This window comes from Hemiscyllium ocellatum, chromosome 28, assembly GCF_020745735.1.
Source record: "Hemiscyllium ocellatum isolate sHemOce1 chromosome 28, sHemOce1.pat.X.cur, whole genome shotgun sequence".
Lineage (NCBI taxonomy): Eukaryota > Metazoa > Chordata > Chondrichthyes > Orectolobiformes > Hemiscylliidae > Hemiscyllium > Hemiscyllium ocellatum.
The window spans coordinates 31,947,635-31,958,061 of NC_083428.1; the positions used below are offsets into that span (position 1 = coordinate 31,947,635).

Consider the following 10,427-nt stretch of genomic DNA (forward strand, 5'->3'; position numbering starts at 1 on the left):
CACATCAAAATATTAAAATCCTAATGTTTCATGGTGTCCAACCCACAAAGAGTGCAGATTCCCTGTTATAAAGCAGTTAGATCCACACATGCACAAACATACCCAAGGCTGCCACATACTCAATAGGCCTGTGGGTGGAAGCAAGAATTTCACTATTTCTAGCTTTTATCTCTAGTCCAAACTTTTTTCTTTCCTTATCTTCTGCTAGTACTGACTCCTTGGAATCAGTGCACAACTGCCAGGAACTCCTTCTCTAAATTGCCTAGCACCCACTGTCAATGGGGTATTCTATTACAGAAATTGGTCAATTTTGACAGGACAGACACTGGTGGTGTTATACAGACGTGAAAAATTTGGTGGGGCTCTCATTCCTGATGTTTTAGCGATAGGAAGAGGCTGAATAGGCTGGGGCTGTTTTCCTTGGAGTGTTGGAGACTGAGGGGTGACCTTGTAAGAGGCTTATAAAATCATGAGGGGCATGGATAGGATAAATAGACATTGTCTTTTCCCTGGGGTGGGGAGTCCCGAACTAGGGTGAGGGGAAAATTTTAAAAAAGAGAGATCTAAGAGACCACTTTTAAAGCAAAGGGAGGTGCATGTATGGAATGAGCTGCCACTGGTGGCGGCTGGTACAATGACAACATTTAAAAAGGCATCTGGATGGGTACATGAATAAGATGGGTTAAAAGAATATGGGCCAAGAGCTGGCAAATGGGGCTAGATTAAGTTAGGATATCTGGTCTGCATGGACAAATTGGACCGAAGGGTTGGTTTCCATGCTGTACATCTCTATGATCTATGATTACTCCATACCATTCAATCAAACTTGACCCTACCTTCAGCTAATAGCCATGTCTACATTCCAACAGGGGCCTGTGATTAGAACATCCTCAACTTCACTCAGCCAAGCTAGATCCAGGTGTACAAGGATAACTGTACAGAGAAACTTGAACCAGGCCCTTCCTAATCCACAAGCCTCAGTACCAAGCAAGGCAGTGTCTTCCTTCAGTAAACAACTTTGGTATTAGAACGACCTGTAGGCAGAGGTAGGCACATAGTCATGAGTAAGAGGTGTAGACCATTCAGCCTGCTCTGCCATTCAGTAAGTTCTTGGCTGATCTCATTGTACTCAACTCCACTTCGTGGTTATCCCAGTTACCTTACGACTCACCTGTTTTGTCAGGCATCTATCCAGCTCTGTCTAAATAATCTATAATTCTGTCGTCACTACAGTCTCAAAAAAAGTGTGAATTCCTAAGACTCAAAATTCAGAAGTTGGATTCATCGTCACTGCAGTCTGAGCCACTGTAACAATATTTCCATTACTCCAGACAAATTAAATCATATCTAGGACACAAATACAATAGGCTGCATCCTTGTTTCCACAAGCTGCAGTCAGCCAGTCATCAACCACAGCTCCCAATCTGTATGTGCAGCAGATACAGAAGTGGAATGATACAGACAGCTCCAATCTCTGCAGTTCTTTCCAGTCCTACTTTCCCAATGCATCCACATTTAAAACCTTTGACCCTCTGCCTTTTCCACACTTCGATGGCAGTGTTGAAAACCATCACATTCACCTCAATTGGAGGAGGAAGAATTTAGGGATTCCCCTATTCACAAATATTAAAAATGCTCCAAAATTCTTAACTTGACTTTTCCTTTGTACCCACCCACCCCATCTAATTAAGAAGGATTTTAACATGGACAATTCCCATAAATAAATACAAACTATTGCCAACATGCAAACAGCCTTTGTGCCAGACAAAAACAAAATTGCATGAGCCTATTCAATGGGTGTAGGACTGGTAGGCACAGTCAAAACCTTTGAGCCAGACATTTCAGGAACGACAATAAGAAACTTTTCATGCAAAGGTTAGTGGAAGTTCAGAATTCTCTACTGCAAACATCTACGGTACTAAATAAATAGTTCATATTACAGTAGAGATGGATAGATTTTCATGTCAAGAGATATAGGGCAGAGGCCGGGATGTAGTTATATCACAGATCAGCCAAAATATTGAACAAACAGGTTTTTTGGCTGCTTCAGCCTAATCTATCCCCTGGCAACAGTTCAAAACCCAGGTACTCAATTAAAAAGAGGATGTGAGTAACAAAGGCAAGGCAGAATAGTGTTAAGCAATGGACAATACACAAGACAGAAGTACCCTTCAAAGGTCTGCATACAGTGTACAACATAGCCACACTCAGGACTGCAAGCCCAAAAATAACTGCATTGCAGTAATGGATCTCAGGAGGCAATTAGGTATTAATCGTATTTAAATAAATACAGGGAATCAGTATTAACTGATGACTCACTTGAACCCCTATAGGTAGAAATAGACAAACCCTGGGTTTGATTTATGTGATGTTCATGTTGTAATGTGCATGTCTGTAATTAAATCCATAAAAATAAAGTGTGAAATTAGCCCTAGTTCTATCCTCCATTTGCCTTTCTAGAATATCAATAAGGGCACTCTAAATCCCCTCTGTGACCTCAATTAGGGATGGTGAAATTACCAGGTAAATTCATTGAATTAATTACAAGTGGATAGGTCAAGTAATATGACAAGGAGATGGATTGGGAAGGTTAAAACAAAGGATACAATAAAGTAGGTAATTGGGGTTAAGGTGGCTGATGTGATAAGGTGGCAGTAGATGGGATGTGAATTCTAGTAAGATGAGTAAGAAGCATTAAAATCTGAAGAATGCTGGTAGATGGAATGGTTTATCAACAGTTAAAACTTTCCTACTCCTTTACTTTTCAGTTTCCTCAATCTCAATATTCTTTACAGATGGAGCAAAGTTGGATTGCTTCTTGTTTTATTCCTATTTGATTCTTTTCTGCTGAGTGCTGCACTATTTATATAATAGTCTAACAACTTTTAAAAATAACTTGGTAATTTAAACCAGGGCAGAATCTTAGGAAGTGTATCATTCATTTTCTGCTGCAACAATGGATACATTGCAATGATAGATTGTGTGTGTAAAGGGAGAGGGGTTGGCTTCTTTCTGGTATAGATACATATAGAAAGGGACGTCTGACTGGAAGTGACATGTTTTTAGCAGACAATGAGAATGATCAGAATTTATGCTTTGTGTATTCAGTTATTAATTTTAAACCTTTTATCTGGTGCTGGCTTTATTGGATAAAGCATTAAGGACATGGGTTAAAATAAGTAAACCAGGGCCTTTCTCAAACATCTAGTTTTCACATGAACCAAGTGCACCAGTTTCATACTTACAACTCTGAAGGCCCCACTGCCTTGCATCCCTCCCTCCCAACACTTACCACTCCCACAATTACACTACCATGGATAGTTGTAGCAACCCACTACTGGACCAGAATTAGCTCATCTAGATTACCATTAACTAAGCCCTTCCTGATTAGCTGGCTGAATCTTTGAGCAGCATAAGACTGAATAAAGGACGTGTAGCAGACAGTTAGGACATTTGCCCACAGAGGGTGTATGTAGCAAGGAGGAAAGGCTCCCAAGTAGAGCCTAGGTTAGTGGAGGTAGACAGTGGTTTGGGGTGGGGTTTGAGTCCTGTACTTCAAGTACATGCAATACAGAATGCTGTTGTTAACTGGGCAGAGTGCAATGGGAATGAATATGATTAACGAGGTTTAATAATGGGAATAAAAGTGGATTCAGACTGAAAGATTAAATGTCTGATTTTTGTAAATGCAAGCCTGTATTGTAAGTTTGTTAATAGTTAATCTTGAGTTCAAACAAATTTCCCAACTTAATATACAAAAATAGAAATTGCTGGAGAAACTCAGTAGGTCTGGCAAGTATCCCCACCTTTGCATAACTGTCTCTCACTGAATTGTTTCCACCTACATTCATTCCATTAACCTCCCCTCCCCCATCAGTCAGTCATTCAGCACAAACCACCTTTTCCTACATGCAACTAGTTCTAAAGAAAGGTCACCAAATCTGAAACATTAACTCTGCTTCCTCTCCACAGAGGAGTCAGCTGTCAGACTTGCTGAATTTCTCCAGCAATTTCTGCTAGTTTCAGATTTCCAGCTTGTGCTGTTCTTGGTTTTATTAAAAAACAATTTAAAAGCTGAAACATCACATGGATATAATAGAATACACAATTCAATTGTTGATAGAGTTTGAAAAGTTCAGGATCATTGCCTTTTGCTCTCCATACCCAATCTCTTGCTACCTTAAATATATTTTTGCAGAACCAGCCAATAGGGAGCTAATGGAACGTCAGCAGGTTAAATCAACAAGTTCACTTTACTCAAACTACTTCCTTGCTATGCATCTAACAAAATGCTATAACAAAATCTCCAGCCAAATTAAAATTTTCTTAGTCCATATACAAATACCAAGAATAGACTTTAAACTGTTAAACAAGTGACTTTAGAATTTTGTTCAGTAACTGTCAAACTCACTTTGTTCTCTTCAACATAAATACCATTATAGTAGGAGCTCCTCAAGCTTCTCAAAAGAACTCTATTCACCTCTTCCCTTCACTTTGTTGAAATTCAAACTCAGTGATAGAGAATTTCAATTTAAGGGAGAAAAAGTATATGTCCTTTTTCCCCCTCTACAGAACCTAGGGACTAAAAATCTTGGTTTAGGCTTAATTAACTAACTATCATTTTTGAATTTTTTTAGAGCTTTGAACAGGTGTCTTCTATTTTCCTTGCCTTCATCCCATGTTACTACCTCGAAATAACATTGTTTTGCAAGACTGGAGTGTTCAGTTCCGATGAAGTGTGGTTAACTTGAAGCATTTAACTCTTTCCAGTCCAACAAAAAGCAATTGCTTTTGTGGTGATCAGTTTGACCTAAAGTGATTTTGGCCTGTGATTTTATTTTTATTCAATCATGGGGCAAGACGGTCACTGAACCACTTGTGAAAGTGCTAGTAATGTACAACATAATTGCATTCTTGTGTATTGGAACACAAGAATTGGAGGGAACAACTTCGATAAACACAAAGAATTACATGCATTGCACCAGAAAAGTTGTTCATTCAGCCCTTTGTCTGTTCCACCAGTAAATTCGATCACAGTTGATCTGTATCTTGGCTCTATAATGTTTCCATTCCATATTGCTTACCTTTCAAAGATCCATCAACCTCAGTCACTATTCCACTTTCCCCAATATTGTATCCAACTGGTCAGCATATTTTGGCATCAGTTAACTACTGAATTCCAACTAACTACCCCAGAATAAATTAGTTGGAAAATTGCCCAAATAAGTGATGAAATAAGTGAATACATTTTTCAATAATTCCTTAGAAGGCAGGTGAAGAAAGATATAGATGTGGAGTAATGCCCATTTTACAATTTCCTATCAAGTACTTCCAGTCAGGTAACGTATGAGATCTATGCAGAAAAAGTTCCCCGGGAAATCGAGACTAAGGGGCACAATTGGAGTGTAGCAATTGATTATTTTAAACAGATGAGAAGAAATCTCTTCTCTAAGGGTAGCATATATTTGGCATTTCTTTTAATCCAATGGATGAGTGTGCAGGTATAATTGATTACCTAAGTCTGGAACGGACTTAAACATTTGTCTCAAGAAATCAAAGTGCAGGCAGGAAAGTGGAGATCAAATCCCAATATCAACCATAATCATGGAGTAGAAATGGTTCACATGATGTAGCTCTCACTCTAAAGTTGATATATCAGAAAAGAGTGTGGATACATTACGAAACAAACACAGTCAGGATTAGTGTGGTGCTGGAAATGCACAGCAGTTCGGGCAGCATCTGAGGAGCAGGAAAATTGATGTTTTGGGCAGGAGCCCTTCATTTCCTGATGAAGGGCTCCTGCCTGAAATGTCGATTTTCCTGCTCCTCGGATGCTGCCTGACCTGCTGTGCATTTCCAGCACTACACTAATCCTGACTAATCTCTAGCATCTGCAGTCTTCACTTTTGCCTACATTACAAAAGAACAGTCCCTCTATGCTGTATAGTCAAACACAAGACAGGAATGTCCCAACTTACATGATTAATCTTTCAGCATTGCATCTCACATGGACTCACTCCTTCCAAACATAGCAATCACAGATAAGACCATGCCCAATAACTTCCTTGTACCACTCAACCACATTGCCCCTTCCTTGTTGACACGCCAGCAAAGATCTCTTCCAATTCACTTACAACTGCACTTTTAAAATTAGCTGTGCAGCATTCACCATGACATTTCTGCAATATTGATTCGCTCAATCACACATTAAGCTCAACTTTGACATTATACTCACAACAAAACTGACTCAGTCACCCTATCCTTATTCCAAGGCACATGTCTCATCTCTATCCCTTGGACTTAAGGATGGCGACATGAACAGATATGGTGAACTGGTTTCAAAGTAAACAACACCAGACATTCAGGATACATCAATGACCACCTGGGGGATGCTGAACGGCAGGAGTAAGGACAAGCAATAGGTTGTCTCACCAAACCACCAACTTGAAAATACCTCAAGAGCAAATAGGGAAAGACATTAATAGCCAGCCAAGACACCAAATCCCACATCGTGCCAACAAAGACATTCACTACCAGAGGTGACTGGATCACAAAGCATCAGGTCTTGCTGTTTGTTGTAAAAATCACAGCATCAGTCTACAATGCAGAAACATGTACAAGGAACTCCTGATCTGTTTTGTCAGGAAGATCACTTGACACTGCCATTTTGTTTTTTCAAGAGAAATGTGAGGACCCCTCTACCCAAATCCTGAATTTATACAATTCTCCAGGTTCTCTCCCAACTCCTCATACCCTGCTTGAGCTTCTTGTGTCCATGGGACCCAACCCCAGCTGTCTTCATCCTATATCCATTAAATTGTATTTGCTAACTTCTCTTCCAGACTTCCAATTTGGCTAATACTATTAATTGTTCTCCAATGCTTTAAGTCTGTTGTCCTGCTCAGGAAAGAAACTGTCAACACCTCAATCATTGTAATTACAATCCTTATCCTCAACTTTCCTCTGATCTCAAACCTCTGCCCAAATTTCCCAAAACTCCAACATTGAAGGTCTCCAATTAGGTTGCTGCCTGTGTAGGAGCCAAAACAATCCTTAAGATAGAGTTACATTATTCCCACTCTGGTCTTTGGAGTCCCCTGAGGATCTGCCCTTGGACTGCATCTATCTCCACACCTTCATGCTTCCCCTCAGCATCAGAAAACTGTCAGTTTTCACATACAACAAACAACTAACTCCACCTCACTAGCACATTTTTCAACACCTGCTCCAGCTCCTAACTGTCAGTCAGTGTGCTTGCCTGACATGCAGTATGGACGAACCAACATTTCTGTCAAGTGCGAAGCCCAAGCCCATTTACTTCAGTTTTCACACCAAACTGTTCTTTCACCACAATCCATCTCTTCCTGGCAACTGAGGTTGATTTGGACAGTTCTAAACTTGTCAATATTTATGACATTCTAATCACATTTCAGCACCACCACTGAAATGGACTACAGTATTTTGATTTTTGCACCATTAGCTAATTCTTCCCTGCTTCAACTCTTTTGCTAAGGAAGTCTTTATCAGTGCCTTTCCTTCTTGACTATTCCCATGTACTCACCTTCCATCTCCCACATTCTGCCCTGTGTAAACTCAGGGGTCTTAATTCACACCAAGCCCTGTTCACTTGTTACACCTATTGGCTAAACTATATTGGTTCTCATCAAGCAAAGCCTCTATTAAATACTCACCTTAATTTTCAATCTTTTTATGGCCTAGTCCCCTCCAACAAACTTATCTGCATCGCTCCATTTAGGAGGCTACTCAATTTTAAATTGTTCCACCACTGGCAGCTATGTCTTTAGCTGCAAGGTCCCAAGATCAAGAATTCCCTCTCTAAAGTATCTAATTATGCCACTTTCAGACCTACCTCTTTAGATGACGACATTGGTCACCCACTCTATGCTTATGTAATTTGCATCAAATATTACATTGATACACCCATGATATTTTTATTGCACCTAAAAGGGATTATTTCACTAAAAGTTGCTTTATGGGCTTGAGTACAGCAAAGATCCATCCACACTGATCAATTGTTCCCAGGATGGGAGCAGATGGAGTGTAAAACTGCCTTGTTCCACCGTACATCAATAACAACGTTTTCACACTCAAACAGAGACAGAAGCTGCTGGATAAGCTTAGCTGATCTGGCAGCATCTGAAGAGAAATCAGAGTTAACATTTCAGGTCCAGTGACCGTTCCTTAGTTCTTCAGCAATTTCTGTTTTTGTTTCTGGCTTACAGCATCTACAGTTCTTTTGGTTTTCATTCATTCTCATACACCTGTCTGCATCCTCGCTCAGCAAGTGACTGTTTATTACCAAATTAGGGAGAATATTGAGCTACACAGTTCCATATACACCAAGCACAAATAAGTGGATTTTAAAAAATTGACTTTTTTTAAAAAAGAAAAGAGACAGAAGACTTTCTTTGGAACAGTCTGGATTGGATCTGACCACAAAGTTAAAGGTCAATGTCTCGCCCATTGAACCAGTCACCTAGTAGTCAATTTATTTTTATTTGCAAATTAAAGCCATGCAGTACTGATGTCCTGTTATTATATTTCAGTACCAAATTTAGTAAGTGAGTTTAATGTATGTTTACAAAATACACTTAAATATACCTTGAGCTAGACTGTGATTACTGCACCCGGACTACATCAATCTAGCATAATAGTCACACCCTCAAACACATCCAGTGATTTGACCCACCTGGAGTGAGGCTGTTGGTCATACAACAAAAATTCTGCCACTCAGGAAAACAAGTTAGCCATCCCCACTGTCAGCAAGAGAGAGATGAACCACCTACATGTGGTGAATCCTCACACGTTCCCCAAGTGCATACTGTGTTATAAACAAAAACTTAGACAGCTGCCACTTTTCAGTGACAGTTAGCCTCACCCTTTTTAACTGCTTATTTTCTATCTCCTCACCAAAAGAGAAGGCATCATCTGGCTCTTACCTAATTGGCCATCCTCACACGCAACAAGGGAGCTGGACAACTTAAATTTAATCATACATTTCTGACATCTATAATCCAGTACTTTCAGCCAAAGGTCACCAACCAACTTTCCAGGGCACTAGATCAGATTTTAAGCCAAGAACACTTGTAATGCCCAAATACTCTCCTAGCTAACAGTAGCTAAGTTCACAACCAAAGAGTCACTATTTGCTTACCCAACATCAACATGAATACTGTACTCCTAACTCTGATCAATGATTCTAAAAAAAACACAGACAGACAATATTAGAGTTAAAACTTGATTGTAGAAGACAGTGGCTAATAGAAGGAAATATTGCATAGAAAGTATCAACAATCTCTTTAAATTGTATTGCTGTCAATAATCAAACTTCTGAAAAATACAAGTCCAAATAACTTACAAGTGAGACAACTCATTCATTATATAACAAATCATATAGATTGAAAATACATTAACAGTTAAAGGCAACATAAAAATGTTGCAATATAAATGTAAAGGTTTACATTATAAATCCAGAATTTGCTTACATTTAAAAATATAAAAATGTTGATAACATAAAGGTGGACTTCATTTAAAAAAAACACTAACAAGGAAAGGCAACACCAGTTAAACAATATTTCCTCTGATAGGTTATAATTACAGTACTGCAAACAATAACGACACATTGACAAGCACAGATGAAGTACAGGTAGATTCTAATTCTAGTGTGAATTACAAGGACAAATCCCCTACAACAGAATGCAGCTGTAATAAAATCTAATGCAACAACATCTGAGGCAAGCTGGAAGCTGACAGCATCTCTCCCTGGCCCTTCCTGTACCTACTGTAAATTATTTATCAGCAGCTTATCTCGAACCTTTCTGGACCGTTGTCAAACACGCTATTTGTACCTTTTTTTTGTCGTTGCTATCAGCTTGTAGCTGTCCCTAGCTCCATGCTGCGATATTTAACTCTGCTCTTTACCTCCGGCGACCATCCGCGAGCTCTCTCTCCCCTCAGCGCCGCTTATCCAAGTCCCGCCCACCTAACACACTCTTATTGGCTCACTCCCAGAACCCCGCCCGCCCATCAGGCGTTGCCTTTGGCTGGAATGCTTGTCAATTATCCGCATTGCCCAACATTGCAACACTTTAGCCTACCTCTGATTGGATAAACCGAGAAGTCTAGGATACAATTTGTATAGCTTTGGTTCAGTGCAGTTTCGATGGGGCACATTGTAGAGACTTGACGAAAATGTGCATTGAAATTAACATCCTTGTTGCAACAGTATTTCTTTAAATCCCTATCACATATCACCTTATCTTCCAATTTCCATCTCTCCACCTGTCGAAGGAGCAGCACTTGAGATTTTAAATAAACCTGTTGGACTATAATCTGATGTAGTGTGACTTCTGGCTTTCTCCACATCTCTTCCATTCCCTTTTTCATATCACCCATACCACACTCCC

At 39.6% G+C, this 10,427-nt stretch overlaps 1 protein-coding gene across 1 annotated transcript in view; it reads right to left on the bottom strand.

Moving 5' to 3' along the window:
* The window catches only part of abca4a (ATP-binding cassette, sub-family A (ABC1), member 4a), an 83,295-nt gene extending 73,328 nt beyond the window's left edge, over positions 1–9,967 (bottom strand). Inside the window, exons 1-2 of the mRNA XM_060846597.1 lie at positions 9,870–9,967; positions 9,176–9,220 (exon numbers count right to left, since the gene is read on the bottom strand). The gene's annotated coding sequence lies outside the window, so the exon portion shown is untranslated. The remainder of the gene's footprint in view (positions 1–9,175; positions 9,221–9,869) is intronic.
* Positions 9,968–10,427: the final 460 nt, after the last annotated feature.